This window comes from Dioscorea cayenensis, chromosome 20 (genome assembly GCF_009730915.1).
Source record: "Dioscorea cayenensis subsp. rotundata cultivar TDr96_F1 chromosome 20, TDr96_F1_v2_PseudoChromosome.rev07_lg8_w22 25.fasta, whole genome shotgun sequence".
In the NCBI taxonomy this organism is placed as follows: domain Eukaryota; kingdom Viridiplantae; phylum Streptophyta; class Magnoliopsida; order Dioscoreales; family Dioscoreaceae; genus Dioscorea; species Dioscorea cayenensis.
This window is the reverse complement of record NC_052490.1, coordinates 16,427,667-16,442,408: the sequence shown is the minus strand read 5'-3', so window position 1 is coordinate 16,442,408 and position 14,742 is coordinate 16,427,667.

Below are 14,742 nucleotides of genomic sequence, written 5' to 3'. Positions count from 1 at the left end.
ATATAACGTGTTTGTAAGATGTTTGATTATCATATGTAATAGCGCAAACTTATCTCGAATTATTTGATCGTAGGTCAGTTTTGCCAAGGAAAAACATGTGTTTTTTCAGGAAATTTTTTATGGGTCCTTCAGCATTTTTTTTGTGCCTATATTGTTCACATCTATTACTTTTTAATGTACATTTAGATGTTTGACATGTGTTATTTATGTTTTTAATATTTAGGATTTAAACTTTGTTAATATTTTCTTTTCATGTACTAAAATCTAATCTAAATATTGAACAAATTTTCTTCCGTAAAAAATTAGTATTTTATATTTTTATTTTTTCTTTATCTTTCAAAGATTTTTAAAAATAAATTTTATTATTTCTTGCATTAATTGGACTGAGTTTACATTCAATAAACTAAACTTTATTATTTTTTCTCACAACAATTGCAACAAACTTTTATCTGTTTTTTTATTAAAATTTATATCATTCTTTATATAGATATAGATTTTTATGATTTATTTCTCTCAAATAATTATAGGAAGGGCAAAAGGAGGTAGTTGAAATATATTAAAAAAATTAATGCTTTAATTTAAAAAAATAAGGATTTTATTTTTTACATATCTCTACATTGAGAAAATGTTTCATTACAATTGAATAATTGTGTGGAATGAGGATATTAATCAAGTTTAAAATCTAGCCATTAAAACTCATAATTGACTTGTCAAAATATCTAAACATGTATTGGATGGGAAGTGTATTGGAATGGAGTTGAACCCTAATTAGCATGTTTGGAAGTAAATGTGTAGTTACATGCAAATACCTGTTTTGGTTTGAAAATCATAGAAGGTACATGAGATATTTATTTTTAAAAAATAAATATTAAATCTTGATGAAATAATTTAATTTTTAACTTTAATTTTGAACTTATTTTGTTAACATATTATTAACAATAAAATTAAGAAAAAAAAAATTACCAATCATTGCCTTAAATAGAAAATACGAATTTTCTTGTATTTTATAAATTATTTTTCATCACTGCTATCAAAAGTCGCTTATTTCACAATGGAGAACTCTCTCTCTCTCTGTTAGTGACTGTGTGTTAACACACTGTTAACACGCTCTGCTAATTAGTATGATTAATTTACCCAGTTAAACACCAAAATGCAAATTATTGCCAATGACAAAAGCTGAGCATTTTGTAGGGCTTTATATTTTCCTCCTAAACACGCCAATTTCGGTGAAAACCAACCTTTGCATGAGACCCTTCAGTGAAATTTTTTTTTTCTTTAAAAATCAACATATTTTTATTAATAGTGGAACGTCATAGTGTTAAATGGGAAATGGTTGCTTGAAGTTGAACTCCTTTGTATAGATTCATGCATTTCTTATTGCATTGTGTTTTATATCCATATAAAAGATGTCATACAAACCAAAGAAACTTGGAAAACTTGCTTACACATGCAATTTATATGGGTTGCCATCGCATTTTTAAAGTACAAATTTTTTAACATATTGTTACAATTTTCTTGTCCCTAAAAGAAGTTAGTGATTGATATCCACATGTGCTAGAGCTAAAAGAAGATTGAACAGAGACAATCAAATAATTTAGATTATTTTTTCTTAAAATAAAATTACATGAATAAAATTAAAAATCAAACTAAAGCAGCCATCCTTTTCTGATGTGCCATAATTCTCTATCAATTGCTTTCAGTCTGCCTTGTTTTCGCTGTACATGAAATTCTAACCATTTCCCTTGTTGCTGTAGTTTTATTTGCATTTCGTGCGATTTGATGGGGCGAAAGTAGTTGAGTTCTCAATTGTTTGTTGGTAAAGAGAAGGTATCACCTTTTTCCTGTGAAAATCATATTTGTTTTTTGTTTTTTTAATTGCTAAGTTGCATGATGTATTTCTTAAAAGGATCTTGTTAACGAACTATCGCACAAGTGAGCTATATAAATGAACCAATTATTAATGTTTGAAATAGTTATTCTAATGGGTCAAGTGTACATTTTTAGTTGATATTAGCTGACAACTTAGCTTTTATATGACCATTTTATTCTCATTTTTTGTTTGTTTTTTACTTAATGAATTTAAGGGCTAATGATATAATGAGTGTGTTGACTGATTTTACATTTTTGACACAGAACTATTAGTAACATGTCTGCAAATAGGAGTTGGATGTATGCTAGGCTTAAGGATGGACTTTTGAATCCTAATTTCTTGCGAGGAATAAATGAGTTCATCGATTTCGCAAAAATGCATCTTGAATGTATGGATGGTATCAAAATTAAGTGCCCATGTAATCATCGCAAGTGCCAAAATCGAGCTTTTCACATGGAAGACACTGTTAGATATCATCTTATGAAGTATGGATTTGTACTGTACTACTATTTGTGGGTTCTCCATGGAGAACCTTTTATGTCTGATAGTAGTACTCATGGACAAGATGTGGGAAATGAATCAGTTTTGGGTGTTGAACCACTATCGCAAAATCTATGCCAACAAATGGTTATGGACATTGCAGGTCTTGATTTCTCTCATACTAACACAGAGGAACCTCCAAATGCAATGGCTCAAAAATTGTTTGAAATGCTAAGAGCTGCTAATCATGAGGTGTGGCTAGGTTGTGAAAATCATTCACAATTATCGGCTATTGCAAGAATGTTAAACATAATAGCATAACATCATTTGACAGAGAGATGTTTTGATGACTTTTGCCAGTTTTTGAAAGAATTATTACCGATGATAATGTAATGCCAAATAACTTCTACAACACAAAGAAGTAAGTTCAAGGATTGGGCCTACCAGTTGAGAAGATTCATTGTTATCCTAATGGGTGCATGATATACTGGGGAGAAGACAATGAATTAATGAGTTGCAAACTTTGTGAGTTTCCTAGATATAAGTAGCGAAGAGTTGGTTCATCTAAAAATAAAAAAAATATCCCATACAAGAAGATGTACTGCTTTCCTTTGACCCCAAGGCTACAAAGATTGTATGCATCAAATGTGACAGCAAAAGAAATGAGATGGCATGCAGAACATGAGCCAGAAGAAGGGGTTATGCGTCATTGTTCCGATAGTCCCCGCAGTGGAAGCATTTCAGTAGTACTCATCCTTCATTTGCATCGTAGAAAGTCGAAAATGTCAAAAGATTGGGATTGTGTAATCGATGGATTTCAACCTTTTGGCGTCAGGTCAACAATATTCTTCTCGCCAATAATACTCACTCCACAGATTTACTTCTATATGTATGAAAAAGGAGTATATGTTTTTGACTATAATAGTTCCTGGACCTAGAAATCCAAAGGATATGTTGGATGTGTATTTGCAACCCCTAATTGTAGAATTGAAGCATTTGTGGGAAGTTGGTGTTGAGACTTATGATGCATCAAAGAAAAATAATTTTCGATCAAGTACGCTCTTATGTGACCATAAGTGATTTTTGTCAAATTATTCAATATCGTCGGGTGGAGCACTACGGGTAGGACTGCTTGTCCGTATTGCAAACAAGATTCATATGCATTCACTCTAACAAAAGGTGGGAAACAATCTTGGTTTGATAATCACCATAAGCTCTTACCTCATAATCATCCGTTCAGAAAAAACAAAACAACTTTCCGGAAAAATAGAACAGTAACAAAGACAGCTCCAACTATTCCATCTGGTGATGAGATCTTGAAAGAAATAGAAGATTTGGCTTGAGGAGTGTAGTAGATTCTGGTGCACGTGAGATTAATAGCCGCATTGCTAGGATCAGTGGTTGGAGAAAACGGATCATTTTTTGGGAGTTACCTTATTGGCAGACAAATCTCATTCGACATAATCTTGATGTGATGCACATTGAAAAAAAATGTATTTGATAATATATTCAACACTGTTATGAATGTGGAAGGGAGGAGTAAAGATAATACTAAATCTAGAGAAGATTTGAAGAAATTTTGTGTGTCAAGCATGCCTTAGAAAAAGATGATGCTACTGTGAAAATATCCAAAAAGCATGCTACATTCTTGATAGGGCAATCAAAAATTGTGCTTTTTGTGAATGGCTTTGCAATCTTAAATTCTGGATGGATATGTGCTCGAATATAGGCTGATGTGTTGATATGCTAAAAGCTAAAGTTTTTGCATGAAAAGCCAGTGACCTGCCATGTCTTTATGCAGAGATTACTCCCAGTAGCATTTCGGGAATTGCTTCCATCAAATATTTGGCAGGCATTAATAGAAATGAGTAATTTTTTTAGAGAGCTCGCTTCGACTGTACTCCAAGAAGAAAACATGTTAAGGCTTAATGAAGAAATTCCTACAATTATTTGCAAATTAGAGCGTATATTTCCCCCAATCTTTTTTGATTCAATGGAGCATCTTCCGGTGCATTTGGCTTATGAAGCATGGATTGCAGGCCCAGTACAGTATTGATGGATGTATCCATTTGAGAGGTAAAACCTTTAAATTGTTGTTGTACACTCTCTACTTGAATCATATCAATTGACTCATTAAATATATATATAATTTGTAGATATCTCAGAAAACTGAAAAAGAATGTGAGAAATAAAGCAAGAGTTGAAGGCTCCATATGCAATGCCTACTTAGTTGAGGAAGCAACATCATTTTGTGCACATTATTTTGAACCACATGTAAGGACAAGGCATCAAAAGATACCCCATAATGATGATGGTGGAGAAGATGCAAAAGAACATTTTGGCAACTTATCAATTTTCATACGTCCCGGTAGAACATTGGGAAAAAGAAAAATTAAATATCTTAATGAAAATGAATATGCAGCAACACAAATGTACATCTTATTAAATTGTCCAAAAGTGCAACATTCACCAAGTATGACTACTTTTTTTTATTAAGAAGATTAGAAGATTACGTACTTCACCTCTGCCTATATACTAATATAAGGTTCTATTTCAATGTATCAGGATCTTTGTTGATGAGTTAATTGCGGAGAATCAGCACATTGATGATAGACATGTTGATGAAAAAATAGAACATAAATTTGCAGCATGGTTTCACCGGTTTGCTCATGATCCTTGCAAAAGCATTTCCAACCAATTCTTGAAGGACTTATCAAAAGGTCCATTAAGGAGCTATAAGTCTTATAATGGGTGCATTGTAAATGGCTACAAATTTCACACAAAAACTCATTGCTCAAATACTGCAACAATAAATAGTGGTGTATGTGTAAAGGGCACGAATTATACTACAGATGAAAATGACTACTATGGCCAATTAGTTGAGGTTTTATGCTTGGAGTACCCGGGATTACCAATTAAGCGAACAATCTTGTTTAAATATAATTGGTTTGATCCAACACCGAAAGTGGGTACAAAATGTCATCAACAATATAAACTTGTGGATGCCAATCATAAGTGGTTCTTCAACAAATATGAACCATTTGTTCTTGCCTCCCAAGCAATTCAAGTTAATTATGCAACATATCCTAGTTTATAATGTGACAAGGCCGACTGGTGGGCAGTGTTCAAAGTAAAAGTTGGATATGTTGTAGAGCTTCCTAAACAAGTTCAACTGAAGACATCGACAACATGTGAAGAACCTTTTCAGCAAGATGAAATGGAAGTTTCATCTATACAAATCAATGTTGATGATGAAGGACAATCTCTAAATGATCCAAGTGGAGAATTGATTGAAATTGATGATGAAGACATTGAGGTTGAAGATGATCCTATACTTGAATCCGAAAGCAATGATGAAGATGATGAGTTTGATGAAATTGAAAGTGGTAGTGAATAAATTAAGGTAATATATTTTATAAAACTCCTAAAAGTAATGAAACGAATAATATGAAATGAATAATAATAATAATAATAGCATAAGTTTCTTTTTAGTTCCTTCTGATATGTATTTGTATATTTTCTTATATAACAGTACTTGTTCAAGCAAAATGAGAGGGAAGGGTTGTAAAGGAGGTTCAAGTTACAGAGGTTCATCCGATCAGTTGAGGCATATGGGTTCACCTAAAGATCAGAGGAGCCGGCTTGTGCATGGTGAACATTATGATAGTTTACATTTGATAGCACGTGATGCTCCAGCTCTAGTTACTTCTGCACCTAATATATTGTCGCGGTCATTACCTCCATCTATTGCTAATGCTTGTGGGGGATCATCATCATCTTCTGCTTCTACTCCTTATGCTAGTGGAGGGGTTACCCCTAATGGCGAGCCTACTATGCATGCTAGAGATACCCCGACATCATCCATGGATTGCTTGCCCCTTACAATTGATGAGTCAAGAAGACCACGCATAAAGGTAGTGAATGGAATGTAAGTATTAAAATTGCTATATTTTTATGTACAATTGGTAATGATGAGGTATTTAATTTATTCATTATCTTTGTATATTTGTAAGTTGCATCCCTTATATGTCTGTGCTCGAAAAATTACATTCATCTTTAAGGAAAGAATGGATACAGTTGGAAGAATGTCTCTAAGGAGACAAAGGACTTCTATTGGCATGAATTTCATGTAGATTTATATCATATTTAAAATAAATTTGTTTGCTTATATTTGTAATATTTATTGAATTTGTAAATCCTTAACATGTTGGTAAAAATAAATAATTTATGTTGTTTGTGAGGATAAATAAATTGTAACGTTAATTTATCCTCAGAAACCTAGAGATTATTTGTGCATAAGTATTATGTCATCTACATCATTCAAATATTATTGCGTAGTTAGTACTTTAATTGGTAATTGTTAGTGAATTTGAAAATCATTATCATGATTGTTTGGATGTTGGCAAAGCACGTAATTGATGTTGCTTGTGGAAGTAAATTTTATTGAATTATTAATTATATAGTGTCGTTTTCCATAATTAAGATCTTATTTTTAGTATTTTACTATAATTATAATTAGCAAAACATTAGTAGTTTAATATAAAACATTGGTTAGTATTTTTAAATCGATAATTATATATAATATGTATGTTTGTTTATGTTAAACTACAGAAATTCTTTGTGTGAGATGAATCAATGTTATCTGCTATTAAGATGGCATGGCGACGTATGTGGAACGGTATAGAGCATTGATGTGTAGTTTGAGAAAAGGGAAAGAAAAATCAATGCATGTATCTGACTCTGCATGGAAGACATGGACCGAGGCATGGAATTCCCCGGAATTTAAAACTCGGTGTGAGAAAGCTACCGCAAACCGACTCACTAAGATTGCAGGACCTGGATCTGGTATATCCCGACACACAGGAGGTTCCATTTCTCATGCTTCCCATGTGGATAGATTGGTAATTTGTTTAATATTTATATAAATGTGATTTTAAATTATAAAGAATTTGTTTAGTGCTAATTGTAACAAAATTCAATTTGTTGTATTATTCTAGCGATCGAGGCTTGTTGATGCACGTGCTTAATCTGTTAAGGTAAGCGAAACAATTTTTTGTGCGGTTTTTAATTATAAACTTTCTCTACAATGTTATTGTGAGTTTATATTTGGTTGTTTTGAGAATAATATTTAATGAGTTGAGTTAATTGATGTAGGATCACTATCTAGAGCTTGTGGAGAAAGCATCTCAAACACAAGAAGGCCATAACGAGCTTCCTATTGTGGATGAAACAACTTTGTTCTATGAGGCTATTGGAGGAGGAGAGAAAAGTCGGGTTTATGGAATAGGGTCCCAGGCGTGTATCTTTTATCCGCATTCATCTTCGAGTTTGTCCACAGGTTCATCATCTGAGGCACTACATGCTGAGGTTAGAGATTTGCGTCAAACTCTTAGTCAAGTCCAAGATCATGAGGAGAGGCTTCAACAGACGCTTGACCAAGTACAAGATAATAACAAGGTGCTTCAACAGACGCTTGGCCAAGTACAAGATAATAACAAGGAGCTTCAACAAAGTTTGCTTGAAATGAAAGAGGAGAGGGACCAATATCGTGCGGAGATGATGGGTCAAATGAAGGGCATGATGATGAGTTTTGAGAGGAGGATTCTTCAGCAGTCGCAGTTTACCACACAGGACTCACAACCATTTACTGATGATCATGATGTTGACTTATAGTTGTATTTGTCGTATACTTATTATTTTGTGTTGAGCATATATACTTAAATATTTCTTTTTGTATAAATTGACGAGTTTATCTTATTTGTTGGTGTTCTAGGTTAAAAAGTTATGTAGCAGGCTTTTAAAAAAAATTAGGGATATAATTTTTATTTTATTTTATTGACTTAAATGTTAGAAACGGATTAGAAACAGATTTATTTGTTTGAATATTGTTTTTTAATTTAAAAAAAAACTTTAGAAATGGATTAGGAACAAAAACGCTATTGTTTCTAATAGGGGAATAAAAATAAAACAGAAAATATTCCGTTTGGAATCCGTTTCTATTTTTGTAATTTAGAAACGGATTAGCAACACATCTTATTCCATTTTAATTTTTCAAAAATTAGAAACATAATGTTTTCCGTTTGGAATCCGTTTCTATTTTTGTAATTTAGAAACGGATTAGTAACACATCTTATTCCGTTTTAATTTTTCAAAAATTAGAAACATAATGCTTTCCCGTTTCTATTTAAATTAGAAACAATGGTATTCGAAACAGATAAATTTCGTTTCTAATCCATTGCTAAAGTGAATTAGCAACGGATTAGAAACGAAAAATACTATTTGTAAACAGTAATTTTCTTGTAGTGAGTGTCATCTCTCTTGATACATGTTGAATGAGAGAATCTCTCATTCCTCAACTGCATGAGTTGTTGAGAGAGGAAATGACAGACTTGCTTCATCTCATGAGAAAAACAACTACGTCTTCTCCCAAAAGCTATCTAACCTCTCCCTCATTTTGTTTCTTCTCCAAGAGCCACCATCTCTTTAAGCTTGGGATTTGTAGTGCGACTCCATGTGAGCATCTCTTGTAATTGGCCACAACCAAGAGAAATGTGAAGAAGAAGCAAAACTAAAGAACAAAGAAAAGACAAAGGCCAAGGACTAACAGAGCAAGCACAAGATCGATCCTCTTGAATTAATTCAATAATTCAAGGTAAAATCCCCCACCCCCAAGTCCAACAATAGGAGAGAAAGCCCCAAGCAGAGACGGAATCAGGACATGATGATAAAGGGGCTGAAGCCTAAAGGCAAAACAAAAAAATAAAAAGTAAAAAAATAATCTAACAAAATAATTATTTTAAATGAAGAATAATGTGCTAATATAACCAAAATTTGAATACACATATTAAAAAAATATAAAGTATAATTTAAAATTTTGTTATTACCGATAGAAAATATATGAGATTTTCAATAATTCAACTAATAAGAATACATCTCAAGTTTGTATTTTTTTTAAAATATGGTAAAATTGATCCTCCTCACTACAAAACAACCAAACTATTGTTTATAAAAAAACTTTTGTTGTTTCACTCTAGCATATATGGTACATTATAATATATATGTATATATGTTAGGGCCTCATGATCAATTCAAACTTTTTTTAAATTACTAAAATTTATATATAAGATTTATTTTATTAAGATTTTGAAATAATAGTAATTTTTAAATTTAAAAATAAAATGTGAAAAAATGCAAAATTTGTATATAAGATTTATTTTATTAAAATTTTGAAATAATAGTAATTTTTAAATTAAAAAATAAAATGTAAAAAAATTGCACCAAGTGGGATTTGAACTTGGGTGGATCAAAAGATCTCAAACTTTATGGATAAACCCACTAACCACTCAAGTATACCGCTACACAACACTTTAATATGTCTAAATATTATATTTTACATGAAATTAAGTATAGAAAAATCAAAAACCATCAAATCTTATATTGTTTAAAAAGTAAAAAGAGAGAACATGAATGTATTAAAGAGAAATATATAACTACGTTGCATGCTGACCCTTGGAAAGCATTGGATGGGGTCCATGTCCATGTGTTCGTGTCTCCATTCATGGAGAGTATTCCTTGCATGGAACCATCATAAGCCCATGCAACGTTACTCATCTATACAATCTCATGCATATTTCCTTTATACAATGATGTACCTCTTTCTTTTTTTCTTTTTTTCTTTTTTTTTTTAACTAGCTTTTTATAAACCCCAGCCACACTTTTGCCGATCTCCCTTTTTTGTCGTTTTCTCCGAACCCTCTTACCTCCCAAGCTCTCTCTGTTTTTCAATTCGAATCTTCTCTTCTCTTTCTACCTCTAAGCTGTCTTTTTTTCCCTTAGTCCTTCTCCTCAGTTTCAATTTTCTCTTCTCTTTCTACGTCCTAAGGTCTGTCTCTTTTTCCTTAGTCCTCCTCAGTTCCCAATCTTCTCTTCTCTCCTCTTCTCAGCTTTTTATTATTTCACACCTTTACCAGAAATTTTTTTATTTTATTTTATTTTATTTTTTGAATTTTAAATTCAAAATTTAAAATCTCTCTCTATCTTCTTTATTATTCTCCATGTGATGATTTCTTTCTTCAAAATTTGTCACGTGATAATAAATAAATTGATATGTATTTTTATTTGATTTAATTTTATTAACTTCTTCGTTCCCTCATTACCCCATTCCTGTCTGTTAGGATTGTTTTTTATTATTATTTTGAATTTATTTCCTCTTTTAAAAAAATCAATTTTCTTATTTCTCTTCTTTTTTTCCTTGAAATTTCAATTTGTTAAATTCAATTTTTTTTTAATTTGTCTTTTTCTGTTTTTTAATTTAAAAATTTTGACTGAATTTCAAATTTTTTATTTTTTTTATTTGGAATAGAATAATAGCTTTTCTTTATTACTTCTTGTTTTTTTTTTCACTCTTATTGAAAGTATTTTTTTTTTTAATTAAGTTATCCCTTTTTTAATTTATCTACCCCTCTTTTTTATTCCTATTCAAAATAGAATGATGTATTTTTAACATAACTGTAACTCATAAGGTGTATATAAATAAAAGAAATTGAATTTTTAAGGGGTGTACATGTTAGTTTAGTTTTAATCAAAAGGTATACATACAATTTGTTAAATTTTTAAAAATATCCTGTTTTCCACTCCGTACATTGTTAGGGGGCGAACTTATAGCAAATTTAATAGGCTTTTTCCCAAAATGGCCATAGTTTTTTTTTTAATTGTCTAGATGGTCCTAGGGCCATAGTCAGCACCTAAATGCTAACTTGAAATTTTTATAAACTAAAAAACATTGCATTTTTTCACTTTCATCCTTTCTTTTATATAATTATCAAAGTGTTTTTTTTTCTTTTTTTCAACCTTAATTTTTTTATAAGTTATTATTTTAAAACTTATTAAATTTTTTATAAAATATTTATTTTAAAAATATATCAATATTAAAAATATAAATGTATTTATCATATTTTTAAATCATATTTTTTCTAATTTTCTTAAATCCTATTTATTTGGATATAATTTTTTTTTAAAAAAAAAGGTTGAGTTTCCGTAACTAGATCAAAAGTTTAATTGGCCCCTCTATCCAGTGGCAACTAGAACACTCAGGTTCGGGACCTTGTTGCCTCACTTGGTAGCATATGAGATTCCCATTGGTCAAGTTTCATGGAGTTTGCTCTTGATTAGAGCTTGTTGAAATTATCAAGTTATCAATTTTTTAATTTTATAATTAAATGCAATTTTTTTAAAAAATAAATAATGGGAAATTCCTGTTTACCCTCGTGAATTTCAAATATTCCTAAACAGCCCCTCCAACTTTGCCAAAACCCGGACACCCCTTCCGTTATTGTTTAAGTTCCCTTTTACCCCCTACTATTCACTTCAAATGGGTCAATGTTATGAAATTTCATTTTTGCCCTTGAAAATGGTGGGGAAAAAACCGCCCAATCACATCATGTGTTTGCTTTTTGTAAAATCTTCTTCTTCTTCTTCCTCTCCTCATTTGGTTTGTTCGATTTGAATTTTGCCGGTTTCCTGATAAGGTGAGAATTTCTTCGATTCAAGTGCTAATTTTTACGGGCTGATTTCTTGGAAATCAGTGTTAGTTCAGCTGAGATATGTGAGCGATGGGATCTCGATGTTTCCCATGTCAAGGTGAAGTTTATCACACCCGATGGATATAAAACAGTTTGTTCAACAGAAAACGATGTCGACTTCCAGCGGATGTGTCACGTGTACTCCATCTTCAAATGCACTGTAGTCAATCTTGTCGAGATAGACGATGTGCCATTGTCGAATCCTACTGAAAAACTGAGTTTTCCTCATTGTAAGATTCTTCTCTTTTATGTTTATTTAGTTGTATAAGTTCATTACTGTTTAACTGTGCCCTTCTCTGTTTAAATATATTACATTTATATTTAAACATTGTCTTCTTCGTTTAATATAATTGTCAGTATGTAACTATTTGAATTAATGTTTAAATTTATAATTTACCAATTAAGAACTTTATGTCTCTGCTTAAAATATTTATCTTCTCTGTTTAAACTGAAGTTTTGGCAGGTGACAGATAGCAAGTTTATGGTATCCCTGCACAAGAATTAATGACACCATTAAATGTTCTTAAATTTAACATAAATATCGGAAGACCCCTTCCTCGTTAATGAGAAAAGCTCGGTCCCCCGTGCATTTCCCTTTTTTTTTCTCAAATTGAAGCGTTAACTGGCTTGTGGACCCCTTCCCCTATGCACCCCCTCCTCCTCCTCCTTTGCTTCTTCTCGGATGAGTTTCTTCCTCATGTGTCCAGGATTTTCGCTTCAGCCAGACCACATTTTTGAGATCAACAAGTTGAACTATTTTTTCTTTCCCAGGTCGAAATGCTCCCGTAATTGCCTGAATGTGGAGGATTCTCCAGCGGAGGATGACGAGGAAGAAATTAAGCGGGCGTTTCGACTTGAGCAAGATAAGAAAGTTTTCACTTATTGCTTGATTGAGGAGGATTCTCCAGAGGAGGATGACCGTGACACATCCTTTAAGACGGAGTTGATATTTAACACTTGAGGATTGTTCTTATCCTTTAAAATCTTTTCCATACTGTGTAAACATCATTGTCTGCGTTTAAATATCTCGCTCTTCGTTTAAATATAATTTTTCCTATGTAATTATCATGGTCTTTGTTTAATATTTTAAGTGTTTGTATTCTTCGTTGTACATGTTCAAGTTGATGTGCATGTTATGTAACCGCCGTGAGCATTCGAAGGTAGAGATACTTGTTGAGGAAAGCCAAAATCTTCATGCTGGTCGTGGTGTCGATGATCTTAATAGACGAAAGAGGATCGAGTCGCAAGTGTTCGAGTTCCGACTAGGCATTGTAAATGTTTAAATATTTAAATGAAACACGCTTATTTGAGTGTCAACTTTTGATATTTAAACAGAGAGCATTGTAAATGTGTAAATTATTTTAAGTGAAACAAACTTATTTGAGTGTCAACTTTTGATATTTAAACAGAGACATTCTCTCTTAATGTTTTACTTAAACATTTTGTTTAAACAGAGACAATGTTTTTCAACAGATAAATTTAGAAATCAAATAATGAAAATGATATTTAAACAACGTCGGGGGCGCATTCAATTTAAACAATAACATTAAACAATTAAAGCAAAATATTTAACGGATTACTTATGTGTTTAAACGATATCGAAACTAGTTAAACAGTGAACAAGCTGCTAAAGTGTTCTCTTGATGGAGGCTCTGTCAGTGAACACAATGTCAGTAAAAGTATTCAATTTAAACAATAACATATCTTTTTAAACAGTAAAATGATACTATTTAAACGGGTTACATATGTGTTTAAATGATATAAAAAGGTCATAAACAGTGGACCAATATTTCAAACACTAAATCATATTTGTTAAATATAAAATCTTGAACAAAGACTTGTGGGACATCCTCCATCAGCCACTTGTGTGTTACTTGCGCTATGCATATCGTCCCATGGTAGGTAGGTCATCAATATAGTCAACTATCTAGTTCCGAACTGAGAAAGACGTGTTTGGAAAGAGGATTGTACCCATGAGGTACACCATCAAGAGCATGACAAAAAAATTTTTTTCTTCTCCCTCTGCTGATGGAGGCTCTGTGTCTCTCGTAGGTTTTGGAAAAGAATCCATCTTAAACACAATGTTAGTGAAAGCATGCAATTTAAACGATAACATATATTTTTAAACAGTTAAATGATAATATTTAAAGGTTTTACATATGTGTTTAAACGATGTAAAAAGGTTTTAAACAGTGGACCAATAGATTAAACACTAAATCACATTTGTTAAACATAGTAGTTTAATATTTAAACAGAGACTCATGATAAGGTGAGAACTTTCCTTTGAGCGATGACAATATGGCTTCTATCGTTGTTTGTTTTCTTCCAAGCGCATCTCGCTTTGCACTTGAGCGGTCGCTTGTGGGACGCCCTCCATCAGCCACTTGTGCATCACTTGCAAGGACTTCACACTACAAACTGATGAAATGCTGACTACTTCTTCCAGACAATGGTGGAAAGCGAAGAAGAACTTCGAACTAAGGATGCCCGGTAGAAAAGAAAAGCTGAAGTGTTGGAAAGAGGAAGAAAAGTATAACCGGCGGCAGTAATGATTGTCTCTAGGGATTACCCCTTTTCGGTCACTTCAAGTGGGTCCATGTTATGAAATACCTTTTTTACCCTTGAAAATGGTGGGAAAAAATACCGCCCAATCACATTATGTCTGACTTTTATGCATATAATTGTGTACTTTTTTTGTTTGCCTTTTTGCTTACTTTTTGTGAAACAAAGTTTAGAAGGCTGTTTATATCATCTTATTGTTGTTGTTGTTGTTCTTCTCCTCATTTGGTTTGTTCGATTTGAGTTCTGCCA